Genomic DNA, 23,517 nt, shown 5'->3' with positions numbered 1-23,517 from the left:
GGTACGCAGGCACTCTGACAGCTGCAGATGGCTGGATTAACTCCTTGACGTATGGTTGTGCAATAGATAGGACGACGTGCGGGGGGGAGCGCAATACGCTAATCTGCAACAAAGACTTAAAAATCAAGGGTAAGCTCTGACATGATTACTTTTTTCATTTCCCTGTCAATGCATGGAAAGTTAGTAGTGGAAAAAACCCCCCCCCGCATAATACAGGGAGCCTAAGAACAGACATGTTAAAGAATCCAAGGAAATCTGCCAGGAAAGTAGAATTAATCAACAGTTAAAATAACCTAGTGGAAATTTTGCTGTGGTCCTAAGGAGCTCTGAGCAAGTTTGAGTAATTACTTCATGAAAACTCTGATCAGAGCGGTAAGGCAGCATCTCTGGAAACTCGGCTCCTGCTTTAGTTCCGCGGTGATTCGGCACTGTCTGAGGGCTTGTGGCTGTAAAAGCGTAGAAGGTGATGTCAGGGAACGCCGAACGTCTTTAGCATGGGGATGGAAAAAGCACGCATGCTTTGATCACCTTGAAGGAAAAAGCTATTAGCCAGCCTGGAGATGTGAACTAGTACCAGTGTTTGCAATCAAACGCAGTCCTTTCTCAGCATTCATATTCATCTGTAGATCAGTTTTTCAGCATTGATGTTAAAGGCATGGAATATGAGCAGGGATTTAAATGCGTTAGAGCTGTTTTGTCTGGAAGTGATGACTGTCTGGGAATAGAGGAGCTGATGAAATTTTATAAAATCTGGACTGTCACGGAGGCAAATAGAGATACACTAGTTCCCAGTCTCTTCCAATGAGGTAACCAGAATAAATCAAGTGAAATTATAAGCGGCTGGGTTCAGGATGGGCAAAGATCCTTCAGGCAAAGGGGAGTTATACTGTAAAACTCCTTGACCATAGGTGTGGCAAATTTCTGGCATGCAGATGGGCTTCAAAGCAACTGGTCAAATTCCCCCAAAGAAAAATACGTTGGGGTCCTAAAGGTGCCCTCTCTAAACTTAGGCATTGATAGTTGGCCCTGTTGGAAATGCGATACAGGCCTACGTCAGCCTTCGGTCAGGCCTGGTATGTCGTTATCCCAATGGGACAATTTACAAATGATAAAACTGGACACCAGGGCTCAAGCTGAAGTCCTTGAAGTACCTTATGTTAAAGCTTCTGAGCTTTTGTGTGTGGTTCCTGCTGATACTTGGCCAGAGCAGCACTAACTCCCTGGCCAGAGAGAAGGGCCAAGGGGGTGCTGAGCCCAGCTCTCCCAGGGTGCCTTGCATTAGGCTGGGCCCATCTTTGCTGCAGTTCACATTTGGGAGTTTGCATCCCTGGCTTGCGGTCCCAAGCGAGGTGCTGTGCCTGCTAACTTCGGCAGGCTCTTTAGCCGTGTCTGCCGCCTAACTGGGCAATTGGCTTTGTCACGCTGTGAAGGGAGCTTTTGCTTTTTGAAACACATGGGCTGCTAATCTTGAATTATAATAATACTGATCAATAATGTTTGCTGTTATATGAATCTCTGGAGAACCTGACAAAGAGGAGATATTCAGATAAAAACAGCCAAAAGGATAAAGGTGGCAAGGATCCTGGAGAGGTAAAAGAGGGGTATTTGAGACTTTTTTAGTTTCCCTGTATTCAGCTAGTTAGTCTTTGCACCCTGCAGTAAACTCTGTCTTTGCAGCAGTAACGGTTGTGTAGCCATGCACTTCACAGCACTGATGCTCTTGCCATGCTGTGTGCTGCGAAGAGCCCTGCAAGGACACTGGAAGTTCTCTCTAACCTGCAATTTTAGCTGTTTTTTTGTCTCCTGAAGTTACAGAAATCTACAGCAGGGGATTGGGAGTCATGGGGAGGGTCAGGGGCACAGCTCAACAGCTCCAGAGTGAAATTTGTAGTTTCTCTTCTGATCCCCATCCCAAAAATGCATATGCAGTAATTCTGTAGTCTGGCTGTATTAGCACGAAGCTGTCATTGACTTTAAAATCTATGATTTCTAGTGCAATTTAGGAACTGAAATGAAAGTGTTAATCTGATCTTGCACGACTGCCTTGAATTCAGTTCTATAACAAGCCTGCTGGAATCAGGAAGAGGTGATTAAAAGTACTTTCAGGGGTATAAGTTACGTTTTGGGCTTCTTTCTTCCCTTCTGTCTGTAGCGATCTTGCAGATGGCTGAAAATTGTTAAATCTTACCCGTCCGTTCTGCCGTCATTACTACGTACTTCTTTTCTCTTCTCCTGGGCTTCCTGCTGGGCTTATGATCTATCATGGAATTAGTTAGCGAGGAAAAAGAACAGGAAAAGAAGTTTGTCTACCAAATGATAGGAGTTTGCTGGCTGTGCTGTCTCGGATGAAGTACAGAAGTGTAAAACATTGCTTTTCTGTGAGATACAAAGCAGTGCTGCCAGTTAAATGGTTTTATTTATTTATTTTTTCCTGAGATCTGTTAAGCTGCTGGCAGAGGAGTTTCAGATGGTGACTAGCTCTGTGCTTGTGCAATGCAGTACCGCTGTAGCTCTACCGTTCTTATCCGCGTGCATAGAGCCGTGGCTTTCCCCCATATTTCAGAATGACCTGAAATCAATTTTTTTTTAATCCTTTTCTGTATTAACAGCATTCTGTATGTTTTACTACATTAACAGGTGCTAAAAGTCTGCCAGAGGAGTTTGGTGCTAGCGGCCACGTAAACAGAGTAAAGCTGAAGTCCCTGAGCTGTGTCCTCACCGCCCAGTCCAGGCATAGAGCGGTGAGAATGTGGTCGTGTTTTGGGATACTGGAATCAAGTCTCACAGACAGGGCTATGATCTGCCCAGCCTCGAAAAGCTACTCTGCGGTAACTTGCTAATGCACAAGCTTTTAGTTAAGCCTTGAGGAAAGAATGCATCTGTTCCACGGTTCTTGCTACAAGACAGATTGTGCAGATTCTGTCTGGAAAATGAGGCCTATGGCCAAGACTGGAAACGTTGGCTACTGTAGCGCTGGGGAGGAGAGGAGAGATTACATTTAAACAAATGGGAAAATATAGGGGACAACAGAAATGCTGACCCTGCCAGCCTGAGAAAAGGGTATCTTGAGCCCAAGTTGCTGAGAAACAACTGCTTGTCTGAAGGTTGGGTGGAGAGTAGATGCGGAGAGTGAGGGACTGGATTAACTACCGTGGCATTGAAAGCCAAAAACCTATCGTCTGTTATTCAGGCGCTTCCCTCATGAAAATAAGACAGGGCAAGCCAATTTTTTTCTCTTTATTGTTTAGTCTCGCCCAGGATCAGGCACCGGAACTTCCTTTCAACTTGTACAAAAGGGATTTGAACTTTCTTCCTGCCCCTCTTTCTGCGCAAATGATCAGTCTGGTTAACTTCAGAGTTTGGCCCTTCCTGGAGCCTAGGAGCTTTGCTTTCCTGGGCTTGGGACTGCGTTTGCGGGAAAACAGAGTAGCTAGTTCAGCCCTTCTGGGCAAGGGGAGCTTAATGTTCGGCTTGCTTGCAGGAAAGGCTGTTTCTTTTTATATGAGGTGATTTGTCCTGTGACAAGCCTTGACCTGAGAAAGGAGAGGCTTCCCTGTCGTGTCCCCGCTTCTTCCCCTGCCGTGGTGTGGGATACCAGATGAGAGAGCTGTCTCACTAATAGATTTCTGCTCTGTAGCATACGGTAGGGTTTCCGCAGTAGTTCAGGTCTGGTTAAATGCTATGGCTGTGTTGTCAAGGCAATGGTTTTTAAAGTACTGTATCGCTTAGTCTCTCTCCAACATCAAGCTAGCGGTAGGAAATGCCCTTCAGCTTCGCTGTTTCTGTAGCCATGTTCTCTGCTAGCTTTAATAATCACAAAATCCTGACTTGTTATCCCAATTTTCTACAGGATTATGTAGGACTAGATTTTAACCCATTCTACGCGGAGGTCTGATCGAAGGAATAGGAAGCTGCCTAAACTAGCTGACACAGCAGTTGTCCACATGGTTACTCTGGTAAATGCAGTTCTGATGCTCAGTCTCTGCACACCACAAAGTCTTGCAATTATTTTGCATTTATTCTGCACTCTGTGTGCCTGGGACCCCTTATGAATTTGCTGTTTGAAAACACGGGACATGTAACACCGCACAGCCGTGTTAGGCTGCAGAATTAGGCCGGTGTGGGTCACCAAAGTATTGTGTGTGTCTGCTGCATTTTATTTTTTGGTGTTGCTGTCGTTTTCTTTCCCACTTTTCTTTTTTCCTGAGGCCCCTGTGGGGGAAATTAGTGTCCAGACAAAGCCTGCAGAAGACCGAGGGGCTTGGACCTCCTGTTGGGCACTCAGCTGTTGACATGCAAGAAGGAAGGAACCTGTCTCTTATGGCAGCTGGTTCTGGGATCAGAGCTTGCATGTAACTGAAACCTCTGCACATGAGGTGCTCAGATACTCGATGCAGACCTACTGCATATGCTATGCTTGGCTTACAGAAGAAAGAAGCTCTCTCTGGCTGCCTGTTTTCTTCACTTCAGCTGGTGTCCAAGAGCTTGGACGCTTTTCTCCTTGTCGCCTATATCTGAAAGCTACAGTATCCTTGGATTTCTTGTACAGCCTCTCACTCCCAGCTTCTAGGCACAGGCTTGAGCTGATATTCTTGCCCTGTATTGTTAGTCTTGCTGGCCTAATCTCTGACCTAACTCTTTCTTTTGGTTATCAATGGGCAGGTGTTGACACCCCAATATCTCTAGAGAGTGAGCAAGAAAAACAGAGGACTGCAGAGATGGCAGAAAGCTCCTTTGTGGAACAGTTATGGGCCCCTAGGAGGAGAGGAGAGGCACTTGTGCCATGAGAGACTTAGCTCTTCAGCTGTTACTCAAGTAATCAGTGGAGGAAGAGGAAAGGGACGGGATCCTATAGCAGTGTTTGTCATAACTGTTCAACAGATAGATATTCTGGGAAATATGACCTGGGATCACCCCCCAAAAAACTCTGTTCAGAGCATGCATTCAAATATTCCTGTTAGGAATCCTCTGCCAGCTGCTCCCCTCTCCTTAACTGTCCCTGTGCTCTAACAGTATGACTCTTCTGGAGTCAGAACTGAGATAGTGTCCAAGTGTGGCCAGGAAAGTGTCACGTCAGGTCCTGCCACATCTCCCCCTCTGGTTACCTGCCTTGTCCCATGCTGTGTGTTGCCTTAATTCCCTGCTGGAGTTGTAGAGCATGCCTTGTGGCTGTTTGTTCTTCTAATTAGGACCTCCTGAAGAGGCAGAACACAGATGAAAAACCTGTAGCCAGAAACATTAAGGGAAAAAGTGAGATGAGAGAGGAAGGAGATCTTTCAGACTGTTGACGTGGTGGTGTTAAAGCAGGTCAAAAGCAGCTGGTTTGATGCTGAGGCCCTGAGGTGTTTTTGAAGCTACTTCTGTTTTGTAATTTCAAGCTGCCATTGGCAGTAATTGATGCTGCTATGTCTGATCAGGAGCGTCCTTTCTTCACCTCCGTGTTTGAGGGTGAGAAGCATGTATTTCTACGGCTCCTTTGGGTAGAGGAGCTGTGCCTAGCAAGGAAATGGGTAGGACAGGTTGGCCAGATTCTTGGACAGTCTGGGCCGCTTGTCATCAGTGATGCAGAGGCTGGACGTGGTCTGAACAAGTCAGGGCTCCTGGCCCTTTGAAACAGCACAGTGACGCATTTTTATCGCTTGGTTTGAATCAATCTAGAAGAACCTTTAAATGAGGACATTTTTCAGGATCTAAGTCAGCCTTGCTGTTTCTTCTGTCCTAAAGAATAAACAGCATTTTTACACCTGGGCTCATGGCAGCATGCAGATAGCAAAAGAGAGGGCTGCACTCTGCCATTAGAACAGATTTATCTCATGCCATGACAGTTCAGCTGATCTACTTGGAGCAATTTAGGCACAAGACCATAATATTCCCAGATTAGTCTTTCATCCCTTTGTTATTATTTTAGTGTAAGTTTAGTAGATCATTGAGGGTTTTCTGATTTAGAGAGTTCTGCGAAGAAAGTTTTATAACAAAAGATCATCTCCGCTAATCGAACTGCTGAGATCCACTCAGAGTCACTAGAAGTGACTGTACTACTTATTCTAGGTATTCATCATCCTTTTTGCAGAACCCGCGACATTGTACTTTATATTCCCAGGTTTGTGCCCATTGCTGGAATTACTGAGTTAGAGCTCTAGGCCAGAGGCATGAAGCCGATTTCCATGTTTCTCTTGTTTCTCAGGACTTGGCGAGTGCTGTCACTGCCAAATCTTTTATTGCGGCAAGATCCTCCCCCACCTTCCTACTAGCCTCCTATATATGAATAGGTGAACTAGGTCAGAACCAAAGGAGAGTGAGGTTTGGCAAGCCTGTCTTTGGACAGTGACCAGCAGCGGAAGCCTGGGCAATATAGCAATACTTTCCTCAAAATATTTCCCCAGTCTTGAACAATTTTGTAGTTTGAATATTTTTCTGAACCAAGGGATTTCTCTTTGTATTATGATACTTTGTCTGATGCTATTTTTTTTTTTAAGCAAAAGTAGTTAATTGCTTTTTTGAACCTCTGTATATAATTGCCATTCAGAATATCCTGGGACAAAGAGTTTCACAGATCAACTGTGCATTATGTGAAGAAAACATCAGGGGATGTGGTCAAAACAAAATCCCAAAGGAGGTGGTTCATTTGACTCTCCCCGTTCTTACGTTGGAAGAACTGTCTCCTAGTCACCTTCTCCGTGCAGCCTTCATTTAGCAGGTCATAATGCCTAGTACTCTGTTTCTGTGTGTTGTGGCTTCTTCTCAGAAGTGTGGTGGCAATCTAGATAAGACAGTAATGGCTGACCTTTCATAAGGAATGTTTCCTCAAGCAGCCCTGTCAGATATGTATTGAAAAGACATCTCAATGAATCATGTATCATGTGTATTATTGTACTGCAGCTGGGCACTTACGGCCTCCAGGGCCTAATAACGATTATGAAAAGCAAACTAATGAGCTAAAGAAGTGAAAAGCTGTAGCTACTGCCAGTGCCAAATCCTTGGAGCCCTCTGTTCCCCCAGCCGCAAGAATTTCTGCAGAAGCTCTCTCTGTCCTTGCATGGGAACCTATTTGAGGAAGGTGGAATGCTCTTATGCAAAGTCAAGTCGGACTGGAATAAAGACAAAAATTGGCCTAGAAATGTGCTGCTATTGATATTTTTTAACAGCAGTCTAAAATAGACTGTGGAAGCTTTAGACCTCGGGCAAAGTCTGAAAGATCGGTTCGGCTCTCTCAAGCAACTTGCCACTGCTGAAAATGAGCAGGCCTGCTCCCTCCTTCCTCTGCTCCTGACCACACGGTCTTCCTGGCCCTGATGCTGCCTAGATTTGGATCAGCTCACTAAACTAGCAGAAAACTCACCCAGGTGGAAGTGTGTTAGATTTTTCTGCTGCAGGTGCACACCAGAGCTAGGTTAGGAGGGTGTGGGGGGCAGGGGAGAAGGGGGGAGTAAGACTTCTGCCCCCCATTGCAGCAGCAAGCTCTTAGATAAGCTAAACTTCCATTTGCCTGCGCCCTCAGCTGCTCTCTCCTGGAGTCTGCCCGCTGTTTTATCTGTGCCGAGTTTCCAAATGTCATGTGTTGATAATGCCGCTGGTACCGATACTACTGCACATTGCATGTCGATCTTTCCAGAGGAAACTGCCCTGTCTCTTTGTCGTTAACAGAGAAGTCAATTACAATTGATTTTTTTCTCTAGTTCCATTAGAGACAAGCAATACAATATTCCATTCAGTATTCCCTGAAGCAATTCGATGCCTTCCAGACCTCTCCCTTCTCCCCAAATTATCACCGAGTTTTCTGCCATATAGCAGAGTTTGAGAAGTATGTCTGTATAGATGGGTGTCTCCTCTTTTTCATAGACTTGGACTCTTGGCAGAAAGCCGCACTGAAGACATTTCTCTCTTCCATTTATGTTGAAAGTAAGTCACTCTGGTCTTTAAAGTGAATGTGAGGCCCCTGAGTTTCGTGCAGAAGCAACTGGCCTTGCTGTACTGATATGTGCTTGCTGATTGATGGGCACAATCCTTTTAACAGTAGGTGGGGCACTGGCATATAGAAACCTTGAAGTGGTGTGCTGGAAACATTGCTTGTCCAAGCATGTAGTGGAAGATGCTGCCAGTGTGCCAAGAAATTGGATTTACTGAACGGAGAGTTTATTAAATTAAGTCAAGCCTCCTTCTCTAATGCTTAAGTCTAGCAGAGGCTGAGGACTGCATACCTGAGGCGTGGCTGGCTCCACTTCAGGCTTGCCGTCTGTTGCCTGACATGTTTTTCTGGAACAAAGATTTTGGTAGAAGCCCATGTTGATAGATGCTTAAGGATTATATCTGCTTAGTGAAGGGTCTTTTGGGGTGGGAAAGCAGAGGAGCTAAACTTCAGCTTCCTTGTCACATGTCTGCTGCTATGCTCTGAACTTGATGGCAGACTGAGCAAGAGGCCACACACCTGCATGGACCATGGAGACCAGATGGTCTTTCCTACAGATCAAGTGTCTCTTCTGCCTTCCGAGAGAGCAGACCTGACAAAAAGGCACCCTGAGATAGATACTTACCATGACAGTATTAAAGGAACAATTCAGTTATGGCCATCCAGTAGATCCCTTTCCTTAGGGCTAAATTGCAATGTTTAGGGCAGATCTTATGCTTCTACGCAATTGTGGAAGGCAATGCAGAATTTATATGGTAATTTTATGAATCTCCCAAGGAGAGGCAGGGGGATTGTTAGCTGTGAAGAACACTTGTGTGGATTTTAAAGAGTTTTCCTAAGATTTCTCCCAGCTTTTTTCCCACATGTGCTTCCTGTGTTGCTTACTGAAACAGAGAGCTTAATCGGGTATTTGTATTTCTGGACACATGTGAAGCAGTGTGAGGGCTTCAGGAATAAACTTTGGGCAGTCCTCTCCTGGTTCTGGCAAGCTCAAGTCTGTAGTCCTCATTGCTGCTGGAACAGTGGCTGGCACAGGGAACAGCTGGGATGCAGAGATCAAGCTTGGATGTTACTTTTGGAAGGCATTTCTGTCTCAGAAAATAATAGAAATGGATTTTTTCTACAAAGCACTGGTAGGCATGAGCACAGTTATTTCTGAAAAGTAAGATGTGGGATGTAGTACCTGATGCCTCTGGCGCTGGACTATGCTAGAGACTGAGGAAATAATACATGGGGAAAAAAAAAAATTCTCTCCCAGCTCTTCTCTGCCTTCTGTTTTGTCCATCTAGGCTTATTCCTTAACCACCAAAGAAAAGACAGGATAAAGTTTATCTGATTTGTGCCCCATGGGGAAGAGAAGGCTGAGCGGATGGCTTCTTAAAGTCACAAGGCTGGGGACTGAAATGATCCTTCTGCCTTCCTGAAAGCATTGCTTTTCCCTGTCTGCCCAGATGGATTTTCTGTATGCATTGATTCCTGTGTCATCAATTGCCTAGGAGCCCTGGACCTGTCTGTCAGAAGACAAACCTCACTGTACATTTAATGGTATCTTGCAGGTGGCTAGCTACAATTAACACCTGTGTTCCTGTCCCCTCTCTAGCTGTTCTTGCTTTTCTCTCCTTTCTCTGTGGGCAGGAGCTCCATCCTCTCCTTCCTGTCACTCGAAACTATAATTTCAGACAGTTCTGACATTCTTCTCTTGACCTTCACAGCTCAATTTTGCTGCCTTCTTCCCTGTGGAAAACATCTGTGATGTGATATGATCTTTCTACTCTGCACGTGCTGCTGAGACTCCTGTACAAGCCCCAGTTATTGCTGTGCTTGTGATGTGTTTTTTTGTTTGGTTGTTTTTTTTTTTACCCTGAAGTTATGTATCTGTACTGTCTACTCAATTCAATTTCTGCCCAAGATAGTTGTATTGCCTGGAAATATAATGAAGTATTGATCACTGTGCACACAGCAGTCAAATTAGTTAATATATTATGTGCAACAGTGTGTCATTTCAGTTATGTTTGGTACCTACCAGCTTAAGTAGTGTTTTGTGTGTGTGTGTTAAGGGAAAGCGGGAAATCTGTGCCTAGGGACCTATGTTTTCCTTCATCCATGTCTTTTTAATAGTTGAGTCCCTTGGTCAGGGGTAACCTAGGCGTTACTAATTTGCTGGTGCTGTTGTTACTGGCGTGTTCTGGCTGGTTATTTGATCTCTGCTGGTCATAAATTTCCAGGAGATGCTCTATGCTACCTCTGCGGTTACTGCTAAATTTGCTGGAAGCCAGGTTTAAATACTTCCCGTTAACATCTAGCTTTCTAGGGGCTTCCTGGAAAATGCCATCTTCTCCCTAACTCAAGTGGAGTGAGTATCTGCCAATGGTTGACCTGATACAGGAGCTGGGTAGTTGTTTGCTGTGAGATGCCTTCCTCTGCCAATTCTCCACATCACGGAGGGCACAAAGAAGTGAAAATTGTCCTTGGGCTCCCTCGTTGTCTCCTCTCTGGTCAGACTCCTGTGCTTCTCATGGACCTACAGTGGGACTACAGAGATCCATTGTGGGTACACTGCTTAAGAAGCACAGATGGAAAAAAAAAAATGTTTCTTTGCTGTGAAGTCTTGGTACCAATTCACACTGGATTCTATCCATCAGAAAGGTCTGAAAACCTCTGGTCAAAGAAGACCTTCAAAACGAGCCTTGTGCCTAACCTGAAACTTTGTCCTTGCTGGCTTACCAAGTACTACAAATAGCATAAAAACATCACGTAGCCTGACCTTAGTCAAAATGGAGAGGGATACAGAGCTTTCCCCTCTGTGTCCTTCTTGCTTAGTTGCTCAAGTGTCTGTGATGAGCTAAACCGTGTTTTGTTAGGAAAGTTTTAAGATGTTGAGGATTTAAATGTTGGACTACATGACTATGTGGCTGTTCAAATTAGCAGTTAGTGTAGCAAGCGCCTGATGATCACCTGTAAAGACATTTAGGGGTTAAAACCATGTACTGTTACATCTCTCTGAGGTGGAGTATCCATTTTTGGTCAGACCGGAGGATTCGAATAGACCTGCGAAACATCCTGCCAAGTGCCTAGTCAAACCGGCTTAAATTAGACGGAATGGACTGCAGAGCTGAAGGCCATACTATCTGTTGTGGCGCATAGCGCTCCATACGGAGCGTACTTGTGGAACATGAGTGTAGGGAAAGCACTCGGGTTCAAAGCTTGGAAATAGTCCTAACTGAAAGGCAAGCTTGTGCGCTGCTTGGAGAAGGGTGGAAGGGTCTGGCAGTAGAAATGTCATCTGTAAAATGCTCTCCTGGATAATTCTCCCCCTTCAGAGAAATGCTGTTGATGACTCGGGAGATGTCAGAGTGAGCTTTGCCTGCATAATGCTGTCTCTGTTTTTGTGCATGTTTTCCAATTACAGTCCTGCACTGTCCATAAAGCTCAAAACTTTGTGTATGTATATATATATTTTTATCCCAGTTGTGCAGATATAAAAACTTCTGTGTTCTATGTTTGAGGGGCAGGAGCTGCAGGATATCTGGTTACTGCGAGACAATCTTAAGATTGTTTGTTCTTCATAGAGACGTTTCTTATTCAAATTTTCTAATGAAAAATTTGCCTGAAATTCCATTTCTAGTCCTGAACTGTTTGCAACAAGAGTCAAAGAAAATGGGGGGGGGAGGAATTTTTGAAATGGTTTCATTTTGCAGCATTGTGTTTTCAAAATGAATGAGTTGAAGTAAAAAGCATTAAAATGATTTTGATCCAGATATTTTTATAATCTCTGTTAATGCTTCCTTAAATTCTGAACTTGTTCAAATTCGGGAAGTGCCAAATGTCCCAGATCCGCAAGTATTTTAGCAAAAATAACAAGGTACCACGTGTTCCTGAATGAAGAGAATACAGTGTTCTAGAGGTCAGCCCAAGGGCGCTCTGCCTTACAGAAAATGCTGTCGGCTAGCTGCAAACTTGCATGGCCTGTGGATGCCAGCACGCTGTCACCGTTGCTCTGTGGCACATTTAAATACATGGCTTGTTGTGCAATTCTCTAATAAATTTTCTCTACAGAAGGGATAGAACGGGGCTTTAGGCCTGTAGGAGACTCAAGTTGCTTGTTACCTGCATCTCTTTTGTACAGCTTGCTGTATTTATGTGCGTTTACATATAGTAGGGTGCAGAGGGAGGGTTGGAGGTGCAGCCTTGTCGTGGTTTTTATATAACCTTTAGCTTTGTGACTGTTTTTTGTGCCTCATTTTTTCACAACTCTCCATGGTGGTAGAGCAGACTGATGCCTTCTCTTGGCAGCACTGGAATAGCTGAGCCCTGGGATTTTTGCCTCTTTTTTTTCCCCCATTCCCCCCTGAGAAAAAGATGAGCTGCAGCTCTCTCTGATTTCATCCTCATGACTTACCATGCAGGTGAGCCAGAGGTTCTTGCAGGAACTTGTTTCACTGAGTCACCTGGTGTGAATGCTGTCCAGTCTGAGGTGCTTTAAAGAAAATTTCCAAAGATGCTTTCCATCTCCTGTCTCTCCCATGTCTTACCAATGGAGGGAGAAAAAATTGCTTTAGATGCTAAGCCTGGATCATGTGAATGAGGAAAACTCAAAAAACAAAAACAGACTAACCTATAAAATATATTCCCCTGAAAAGGGAGGGGGAAGTGTGGAACTCCAGGTGTAACACGTTGTAGCATCCACTGTAATTACTGAGTAGCAGGAAAGGACTTCACAACTCATTCTGGGGATTTTCACACAAGTCCTTTTTTGGCTTTTAGTGCTGCAGTGGCAGCTGAAAGTTAAATATTTGTCTCATCTGCTTTGGAAATTTCATTCTCTCTACTTTTACTATTCCTGAGCATCTTTAAGTACTTATTTTTTTCCCCCTCTTCCCAATAATTTTCTGCCCTCTGCCCTCTACCAGCATACTGTTTTAGCATTGAGAGAAATGCAGCATTAAATGAGGCTCTGTGCTGTGTATTTTGAGAACTCTTCCTCAATGCCTGTGGTTAAAACACAGTTATAGAGAACGTATGAATACGTTCATAAATATGAAAAGACATCAGTGTATGTGCATATCTAAATCTCTCATGTACAAATTGCATGAGTTACAAAATTGTCTGAGGGAGGAGGGGATTCAACTATATAAAGGTGTTAAACAGTAAAAACAGTGTTTTGGATAAAAACAGAAGTCTCTTGTCTGCTGTCCCATTAAAGGAACCCTTCAGAAACTAAGGACCAAACTGGAGAAACTCAGATGGGAAATCTGCCTGTTGTCAAACCTAGGGAAGGAGTTTCGAGACTGCTTGGTAGGGTCACCGCTAAATCCCTGCCTTGAGAGTGTAATAAGAGATAGAGCTGAACAGAACTGGCTCTTCTAAGGAGCTGAAAGAGCATAAAATGAAGTAATAATTTGGAAAAGAAGTGCCAGGTACCAAAACAGATGTAAGAGAGGTTACAGGAGCCAGAGACTGGAAATGGAAAACAACTAAAACTGGAAACTAGGCACAAATTCTCAACAGAGAGATAACATATCGAAGGAGCAAGCTCTACGGGAAATACTAATTCTCTCTCTGGGAGTATTTTTAGACGGCCCTCGTAAAGCGGGTGCTTTTTGTACCAGCTCAGCATGAGGGTGAAGATAAGAAATTCTGCTTGTAGAAAAGTAGTGTTTTTTTTTTTTTCTCCGCTCTAAATCTAACAATGCCCATTGCTTTGTTCACCAAAAATGACTCTGGGCCACAGCATAATGCTCCTGAGCAATTGCGTCTTTATGCTCTCTTTGCCTGTACTTGGAGCACTGCCTCCACCAGGAATTTGAAATGGAGTGTGGGGAGAGAATGAGAAATAGCCCTTTTGGTTCCGGTAGGACACTTGCATCCAAATGCCATATCCTGGTAGTTCTGGCACGTTCTGCCACCTGGGAGATGATGGAGAGTTTGGATCCCTGCATTATGCGACTCTGACCAGGCAAATCCAGAAGGCCATTAGTGTTCTCTGCAGGAGCTCTCTCCCACAGGCTGCTGCTTCACTTCCTCGCACGTCTTCACAGCAAAGAAAGCTTACGTGTCTGTGGGGAAGAAGGCTCTGTGCCTCCTGGCCCAAGAAATATATTGAATCATTGGACGCAGTGGGGATTTTTGGCTTGCTGCCCTGTGGAGCCGTGCGTAAGTGTTGCTCAGCTCTAGGCTGTGTGGCCTTTTTGGATAGCGGTGACCTCGCAGTGAATTCATGTCTCCTCATTTCCAGTATTTGAAGTGTTATTTAACTGTTAAGAGCTGAAGATGAAGTTTTAAACAATTACATGCAAGACTGGCCATGCTCAGGTTCAAAGCTAAGGTAACGACCACATTGATAAGCAAACTTTTCAAAAGAGAATATAGACAAATGTAATCTTATTAGTAGGAATGGAAAGGATATTTTGGGGGAAATCTCTTTAAAGTACAAGCCTGCAAGGCATTGTCAAAAAGCATAGAGATTTTTCACTCTTCTGTCTTCCTTAATAAGTCCAAAGGAGGGAATTTACCCATTGGTAAACATGAATTACTTTTGGTCTCAGAATAAATCTTATTGTACTTATTTGCTGTTGTTTAAGCTTTTATAGAAATTATATTTTATTTGGTTCCTCTCTTCTACCCACTGCTCCATATCCAAACTGTAATATCCACACAAATCTCTTCTGTGTGTATTTTTTGTTATTGCTAAAACAGAAGTTTTATTCTCTGTGGAAGGGGACTTGTTTGACTATCCAGAGTATGCTGTGCCCTGGGCTCCCTGGAGGTGTCAAAGCATGGATTACCAGGTAGAAGAGGCATCATACCTTCTGATGACTGACCAGTAACTGATCCAAACAAAAGTGTTTTGCTAGAGCCTGGTGGCATTTGTGGAGATATGGATTCAGCACAAGTAAAGAAAGCTCATTCATCTTGGTGATGTTCATGGTTTTGTTCAAACCTGAAAAACACTTGCTGCAGGAGGTGAAGGCAGCTCAGAACTGCACCTCCCTATGGCCCTCAGTACCTCGTCTTTAGGACGTGATGACAAACCTGTGATTCATTGCCTTGCAGATGCATGCTCAAAGGAACTCTGTTGCCAAGGTGATTTTTCAAATATTGTTTTTGCAAAGGCAGGTCTGTTCTGGCAAAGGAGCTGCAGCTCTGTCTGCTTTCCTCTCTTCAGAAAAAGTGAGGGCGGGTTCAAAAGGGGGATAGACCCATCCATTCGCACTGACCAGGCAGGAATATAGAGCATGAGATCTGACTGGGCAGCTGAGAAGCTCCTGCTTTTCCTCCTTTTAGTGCAGTTTCCTTTTGTTAGAACTAGAAAATAGAACCCCGCTACCCTGCGCAATCGACTTGTGTTGAGGCTGGAGTTGAGGACTGATGCTCACTCAGCTTGAGTGTTTTGCTGGTGGCATGGATCTTGTTTGAAATCTTGTCAACAGCAGCTGAGGGCAGGGGTGAAAACTCTTCTGCAGTGCTTCCTTCCTCGTGCCATGTCATGTGTGCGTTTCATGGCAGCGTGGTGCGTGCAAAATGGATTTTAGTGCTTGTTCTCTCTGCCTTGGAGTGCTCACCTGGGCCCCGACAGCCAGGAAGCTCTGGCAGTGCAGGGCTCTGCACAGGCTGCCAGACCCGTTAGTGAGTGCTTGGCTGGTTAGGCCAGACTGGGCAACGTGCTGTGGTGGATGAGCTGCTAGTTGACTTAAGCCTGCTCGTGCGTGTGTCTCCAAGCTGTTGTGTGGATGCATGCGTGCCCTCGGCCACGGCTTCCACTGCCTTTTTCCCCTCCTGCTGCATGACTTTGAGGTCTGTCTAACCCTTGTTCCTCTAACTCGGGCTTTGAAGAAGATTACCCTGAGACAGCATCCTTTCCCCTGTGACAGCAGGCTGTGGTGGTGTGCAGGATAAGTGACAGCGAAATACCGAGCAAGTGCAGCTTGAGCTCGTTTGGGATACTTAAGTGCTCTTAACTGCTCACAAGGTGAGAAGCTCTGAGTAGAGCGGACCTGATCAGTGTCCCTGAAACATGTTCTTGTGCCTCTAAGGTCTCCCTCTGGACAGTGTTTTGGTCTCGGTGAGACCAGTGGTGGTGTGGTGCTGGTCAGCATGAGTAAAACACCACAGCTGGGGCCATGGCAAGTAACTTACCCAAAGGGTAGAGGGCAGGCAAAATAGTTGGAAGTAGATGCACATGTAAAGGATGTCTAGATTTTATTTATTTATGTATTGTTAATTTTATTATTATTTTTTTAGCTGTTGCACATGGTATTCCCCTGGAGAGAGTTGTTTTCTGTGAGCCCAGTCTCATAGTAATGAGGTTCCATTTCTTAGAAATCAAAAGAAGTGGAATTTATAAGAAGATAGTTGACAGTGCAGAGCAAAAACATTTGGATTTTTTCAGAGCTCTTGGACTACTTGGATATTTTTTGTTTCCCATTTCATTCATGGTGCCTCCACTCACCTCCTTAAAATAACAACATTAGAATAGCTTAACCTGTCTTTGATAACCCCCTTCTGATACTTTTGGTTTTTGTGTGTGCAAGTAGGGGTAGTGGGACAACAAACAGGTGCTGTCTCTACTGCCACAGAGCAGCTATTCTCTGCTCATCTTGAATCAGGGATGCCGTAAAGTGAAGCCATTGCTGGATTCCTTGTAGCCACCACAGATGGTATTGGGCCTTTTAAAAATATTTTTAAGCACTTGTTTTTTCACTTGATGCACCCAGTGATGCCTTGTCTGCTGCGTATGCTCAGCAGAAGTATGTGACATGGAGGAGACAAGGCAGATGGAGGAGAGACACCGATGAGGAGGGGAGCAGCAGCACTGGCTTATTAGACACCCCGTTTGCAGAAGGCTCTGACAGCAGCTGTAGGTGTGCGCACTGTCAAGGCCCTAAGGGGTCTGTTGGGCCTAACCCACTTGGCTTGTTTTTGACCTTTCTCACTAATTATGCGGGGATCTTTCTTTTAATTAACTGTGGTATAATTTCACATCCAGTTCAACGGGAGGGATTCCAAGTACCCTGTGGAAGTGTGCAGCCTGCCCTTGCTTTAAAGTTTTCTCAAAGGTCAGTGCTTATAAATGTGAGCGTAGTCTCTCTATCCTTTCCTCAGCCCTTTTGTAGCTGATCTAACACTCAGGGCTTTCTTCACTTCTTCTACCAGTGGCTGACCTGCATGTGTCTGTCATATTCTCTCTTCATGTAAGAAAGCATGGTTACATTTGTCAGTCGTGTTTGCACAAGGAAAGTGTAAAAAGTGAGGTCTCCACGTAAGCTTCTTTGTGCCCAAACAAGCAATCTGGAAGGTGATGTGGATATTTAATTTTGGTTTATTTCACTTTATGCATGGCATTTGAGACTGCATGCTAATAAGAGCGGAGGGCCTGAACTCCCAGATCTCTGGGGATTTTTTTGGAAACCATCTTCTCTACAGAGAGCAAGTGCCAGCCTTCTTGCTGAAGGGAGCAGAATCTTATTTTTCGGTTGCGTTTGAAGAAATGTCAAATTGTGCAAAACTTGAGGAAAAAACTAGGTCAGAAGTGTCTGCGGCAGAGAGGAGAAGAACATGGTAATGAGGCTGTTCTCAGTCCTAGCTTACGCCAGATCTGACCTGGGCTGCAAATGCATGGGCTCTACCATGTAGAGCTTCCTCCTGGGAAGAGGGGACACCCTAAGTTTATGTGCTACTTCACAGACATAGTGTGAGTGCAGGATGAAAGGGGGAGGAGAAGAATGACTTGCTAGGTTTCCAAGGACAAAGGAAGGAATGGGCAGTGAAAAAGAGACACTGGAGGTTCTGCTGGACCAAGTCTTGTTCCCAGTGGGAACAGGGAAGCAGTTATACTAGGTATACTTTCAAGGGGCTTTATGTACTGCTCACTTGCAAAACTTTCACTAGGACTGGGTACAGCAACTTTGGGAAGGCTAGCACCTTTGGGGAGTGAGGACTGCCCATGCTCCCAATGCGGTCGTCACCCTTGTGAGAGGAAGAGTTATGGGCTTTGCATAGCACCAGTGTCCCCTAAATCTGAATTACAACAAAGGAAGCTGCTTTCCTCTATTGTAATGCTTGATACTAGTGTTCAAGCTCACCGGCTCTCTAACCAGAGAGCTGGCAGAGTTGCACTTGCCTAGGTTTCTTAAGGGATATCTTGAACAGATCAGACTTGTTTCTGTTAAGTGAAGAAGGGGAGCGCGTGGTGACTATGGGGGTCCAGACTCCCCTGGTGCTCCCTGAAGCAGCATTTGGCCTCAGCTCCAGTCTTACACTTCTTGGAAACTTCACACTTAGACTTTGAGTGCAGTAGAGCAAAGGCAGCCTGGCTGTGTCTCTTCTCTGAGGTGACCAGGGCTGTGAAGTTGCCCTCAGAGGCAGGCTGGTGGATTTTGTCTGCTTGATGTAGGGAGGCAGAAGGTTGGAGAAGGTCAGATTTCTTGGCTGAGTGAGGAAGAACCAAGTCTCTGCTGCAAACCTGAGATTCCTCAGATGAGCTTGATCACAAGAAGACGTTGCCCTTTGTTCTGCCTTGCATGCAGACATGACACATTCTCATCTTCTGTGGCTGTTCTCCATATGATTTGCTGTGGGGAACTCTTTGTGAGACCTGAAAAATCTCTGAGACCTGAGGTGTTTGGAGTGTCTCAGATATCTACTGACCCCCTAGCACCTTGATTCTCTTCCCTTGGGACTGTGTCTCTTTTATAAGTGTAGAAGCTGCAGTAGCACTTGGTGAGAATTGCTGGAAATAAAATTTGCTAGTTTTGCTGCTGTGCTCACAAAAATTTGCATTGTTTTGGAGGCTGCAAAAAGCAAATATGTGCTAGAAGAGGAAGCAAAGAAAAAGTCAACTTTTTTGACCTTGTGATTTTTTGACAAATAAGAATCTCTTTCTTGGGCTGTAGAATGTCAAGATACTCTTGGAGGACTTCTTCCTTTTTTGTTGAAAGGAATGTCCATTTACTTGTTACATGTGTGAGACCCATTTTTTCGGTGGACATGAAAAGGTGCAGGGGGGATTGAAGTGTCTTTCCTTGAAAGCAGACTATTTCTCCCAAAGGTGGAAAACTGTTTCTTGAATGAGATCACAATTGGTCGTGCAAAGTCCCTGAAATGGCATGCGTTTCCCAGGACACCTCTCTGTCAGTGAGACCTGCTTGTCCAGCCCGTGTTCTGCAGATAGTGCAAGGAGCAGAGCTGTTGATTGTTTGCTGTTGAAACCGGTGAGAGCAGCTGAAACCTGAGGCCCTTCTGTTAATTGTGGATTTCCCTGGTGTGTAGTGAGCCTTTCTGCATTTGTTTTGTGCTTTTTGAAGTGTCACAGCTCTTGAAGTATTGAGAACCTTTTTTCTCTGGGTGCAGAAGAGACATGCGGGGGAGGAAGTAAAAAGTAATCCAGCATCTTTGCTTGCAAAGAGGTGTTGATTCCTGTGAGCAGATTGAATCTGAATATTGTCTGGTCATGCGTTGAGCTGCTAGAATCTGTAGCAGTCATCTCTAAAGATCCTGTGTTTTCCAGATAAAAGAACCTATTCATGGATTATAACAAGTTTGTTGGGCCCAGAGGTGTGTTTGACTGTTACTCACTCTAGTCATCCAAGACTCCCTGGGAAAGGCCAGCCAAATGTGCAGGCAGCAGAAAGAGGCAATTTCACCCTACTCTGCATCTGTGGGGAAGTTTCCTTTGGAGATGGACTGAGGTGAGAGTTGGCTTTTACTGTCTCCTTCATGTGCTTTGGGGTTGACTGGATGACAAGGTGCTACTCCGTTTGGTAGCCCAAGAAAGGTAAAGGTCCCTGCAGCCTGTATTGGTAGAACACTGTTGCAGTAGTACCTGATCCTGGCAGTCTGCTCAAACCAGGATTAGTACTTGGGCGGCAGGGAGACCCTGTCCTGCGAAGTGCTGCTCCCCCTTTCCCGGATTTGGCTCGCTGCAAGTTTTGACTTGCTTCTGTGGGCCTACAGCAAACTTGTGCCTCTGTCCTTTATGCACAGCTGGCCTTAAGAGATGGGGTTGTGTAGAAACACTTTTAACTTGGGATGGCAGCTGAACCATGCAGTGTCGGCAGCTGAGCCAGGCAGATTCACCACCTGGCAAGCAGTAAACTGAAACAGGACTCACCTCAACAGAGGCTGTAGGAGAAAAGGATGCTGAGTGATAGCACTTCTGTTTGAGCAAAAGAGTATGTCTGCATATAGTTTTAAAGTTTTTTCCAGTATTAAAAAAAAAAATTTGAAAAAAGGAGACCTGTCTCCTAGCAGAGTTCCCAAGAAGCTAGCAGACATTGAATGGTTACCGTTCATCCCCTTGCATTTGCTTCAAGTAAGGCTTTTTGGAAGACAAGTTCAAGGCTTGGTTCACTTTGCCTGCTGCAGGCAAGTCTTCCTTTTCCTGTAGGTGCCAGCAAACACACTTCTATAGCTGCTTTGTCTCCATGGGTTGCAGTTGCATCTCATAAGTTTCCTGCTTGGGAAGGGGAACAGCAGCATGGTCTGTCTGATATCAGACAGCGGCACTGTCTGTCTGTGATCCTGTGTTTCATACTCCCTCTTCAGAGTCTTCCCAGCTCTGCCCAGTGACTCAGCAGGATGTGCTGATAGTCAACTTTTTTTTTTTTAAAGAAACTTTCCAAGACTAGCAAAATAAAAAAAGCAGGGCTTGGTTTATTGCATTGTCCTGGACTAGTGATGTGTCTGACCTAATTTGCTGCCCCCCAGGGTGTTAGCAGCAAGATGGAGACAATACAGTAAAGGCTGCAACAGAAATCCATGAACAAAATGGAGCAGAAGCCACATGGCTGGCTGTTCCCCCTCAGTGCTACTCATGTGGATGTTTTTCCTGTAAGCAAGCTGCATGCTATGGAAGAATCACGGGTGACTATTTCTCCCTCTGATCCCACCGTGTTTGTACCTGCCAACGGGGATGGTAACTCCTGAAATAAGCGGATCTTCTTTTGAGTGCAAAAGATAGCTTTTTTTCCAGGAGGAAGCCTGAGACCTGGCAGATCAGAACAGCTCCTTGTGGCAGCCATGACTTCTCCATCGCAAGGTGGTTCCTGGGGTCTGTCCATACCATGGACTGTCAAGGTCAAGCACCTGGCTGACATAAGGCATTTTGCAATCTTTGTGGCACACTCTCTTCAGTAATCTAGGTTTCCAGTGACACCTAACCTCTTTCTGCCCTGGTAATGAAAATAACCTTTGTCTCTGTAGCAGGTTTGAGGCATCTTGCAGGCAGTCTTCAGAAGTAGATTTAAGGACGGTGACTCACTGGGCCACCTCGAGTATCTTGTGTGCCTGACAGAGTTTGACCCTTGAAATATTAATCTTTATGCTGGAGAAGGCTGCTGAAACAAGTGTGGGTGGGAAGAGGAGGAACTGAGGGCTTCTGAAGAGTGAAAAATGTTTCAAGCAGAGAGCGAGGTACTTCTAAAAGGATAGCTCTTTACCTTGTGGCTGAGGCTGAACATTATTGTAGCACCTTAAAACGTTCCCGGGGAGGACAGGATTTGTCCCCCGAGTTGCCTTTCACAGACTACTGAGCAAATTCGGACTTCTCAGTAACCTCCTGAGGGGATCTGCTCCAGCTTCAGCTGGCATGTCACTTGTGCGCTTATGTGGCTAACTAAAGATGAATCTCGGCTCTTTCCGCAGAGGGAGGTTTCATGCCCTTGCTGTAACTGGTCGGAGCCTGAGGATGTTTACCAGGCCTGATGGAGGTGTGACCTTGGTGTGAGGACACGAGTCACACTGCTCCTCCGAGTGTCTGATGGGGAAGCAGGGCTTAGCAGTATGCTCCGTTTTAAATAACTGGGTGCTTCTGGAAGGGGTGAGAATTTAGATCCTGTTTTAAATAGGATGCCTTCCTCATTAGGCGAAGGAGGAATGCTTGTGTGCTGGAGTAATGATTAAACACTATTAAAAATAATGTAGCTTGTTTTGGAATATAAAAGCAAATGCTGTATCCATGGTGAAACCTGTCCTGTCCTATCAGGGCTGTCATCTTCTCTTTTCAACATAGTTTCACAAGCCTACCCAGAGCTGCAGGGCTTGGACCAGGTAAAACCTGACTTCTCCCCAGCTGTGGTCCCTGTGCACCAAGTACAGGCTACCAGGCTGCCTCTGGGGGCTTATCTAGGAGTAAGGGGAAAAGAGCCAGAACATCAGCCCTAATTCTGTCCTTGCCATCTCCAGGTCTAGCTCCCACTTGTCCCATGTGATCCTGGCTCCGAGGACTTTTGCAGCCGTGCTCTCTGGGGGAGAGGAGGAGGGGAGCTGAGCTGTCAGATGGGGTGGGTGGATGAGGCTGATAAGCCCCTGGGCTGACTCCTGTGGGACACCTTCTCTGGCAGGCAGAGAGACAGCAGCACCACTGTGCTGGAGGATGGCTTGGCTGGCTTTCTGCCTAGCTTGCGTTGTCCGTGATCTCTTTTCCAAGAGGAAAAGAGTACCATCAGTGTTTCTGCATTGGCGCCTGTCAGGTCGTGCGTGAGACGACGGGAAAGGCAACCGGGGCGTACCGCTTCCAATCCCTTTCAGTGAAAAAGGGTCTGAGACAATTTACAAGTGACACTATGTAATTAAAGAAAAGAGGAAAAAAAACCAAAAAAACCAACCTATTCCTCTTCGGTGTACTCTTCACATTTCTTTAGTGAACTCATTATTCCACAGCTGTAGGCATATGCTGCTTTTTTTTCCTCCTGTTATACAACTGAGGCTAAAATTAACACATCTGTTGTTGTTTAACTTCAATTTATATGGTACCCTGTTTTGCCAAAATATTGTGTTTCGAGCAGCAACACCCTTACTGCTATGTATCATCAGAGTTCTGGGAATAATACTTAAACACTAAGCGCTATTTTTAATAGCTCTTACCAAAGGGGGCTTGGTGCTATATTTTAGCTGGCGAGGGGACAGGGGGCAGATAGATGTCTGGTGCTGGAGAATCCTCTTCTATTACAGCATAGTGTGGCACAGGAGCAGATTTACGACTGTTATTTCTGCTTGTGGTAGAGTCCTTGAAGTAATGTGCTTTCCTGGAGCTCTTTCAAAGTGGAGCTGAAGCCCGTGTTTTGGCCCTTTTAGTTGTGCAGTCCAACTTGAAAAGTGGGATCTTGGGGCTTAGAGGAGCCTGTAGTGTTATGGCTTTAACGTAGTCTCTTGGTTGAGCAAGGCTTGTTTATGGATGCCTGGAAATGCTAAAATGGGTATCCTTTTAAGGTAGGATATATATCTCTCTCACACACTTACTTTAGACTTAGACATATATATATGTGTGTGTGTGTATATATATATATATAAATATATAAAGTCTAAGACCATGACTGCAGTCCTTCACCCAAAAAAAACCATACCACCATTTCAAAACGAAGGAAGTAGTCCTGAAAAATTCTGCCTGTCTGCCTTGAAAGCAGGATCCTGAGAATTGCCAGGAGTAGTAACAAGCATTTGATGTAGGAGGCAGAAAGTCTTTTTTTTTTTTAATCTGTTTATGTTTAAAATGTTTTGTACTGCACAGATCAGAGAAAATAAACACATCCTGACTAACAGGAGTAATTGTCAGGTTTACAATATGTAAATTACCCTCAGCTAATGTAAGTGGGTTTTACTTAACCCTTTTTCCT

The 23,517-nt window shown here is 45.0% G+C and overlaps 1 protein-coding gene across 3 annotated transcripts in view; it reads left to right on the top strand.

Moving 5' to 3' along the window:
• The window catches only part of SLX9 (SLX9 ribosome biogenesis factor), a 66,640-nt gene that overhangs the window by 24,062 nt on the left and 19,061 nt on the right, over positions 1-23,517 (top strand). The gene's annotated exons all lie outside the window — the stretch shown is intronic.

This window comes from Apteryx mantelli, chromosome 6 (assembly GCF_036417845.1).
Source record: "Apteryx mantelli isolate bAptMan1 chromosome 6, bAptMan1.hap1, whole genome shotgun sequence".
Lineage (NCBI taxonomy): Eukaryota > Metazoa > Chordata > Aves > Apterygiformes > Apterygidae > Apteryx > Apteryx mantelli.
The sequence above is the reverse complement of the archived record's forward strand: the minus strand, read 5'-3'. Positions and strand labels throughout refer to the sequence as shown.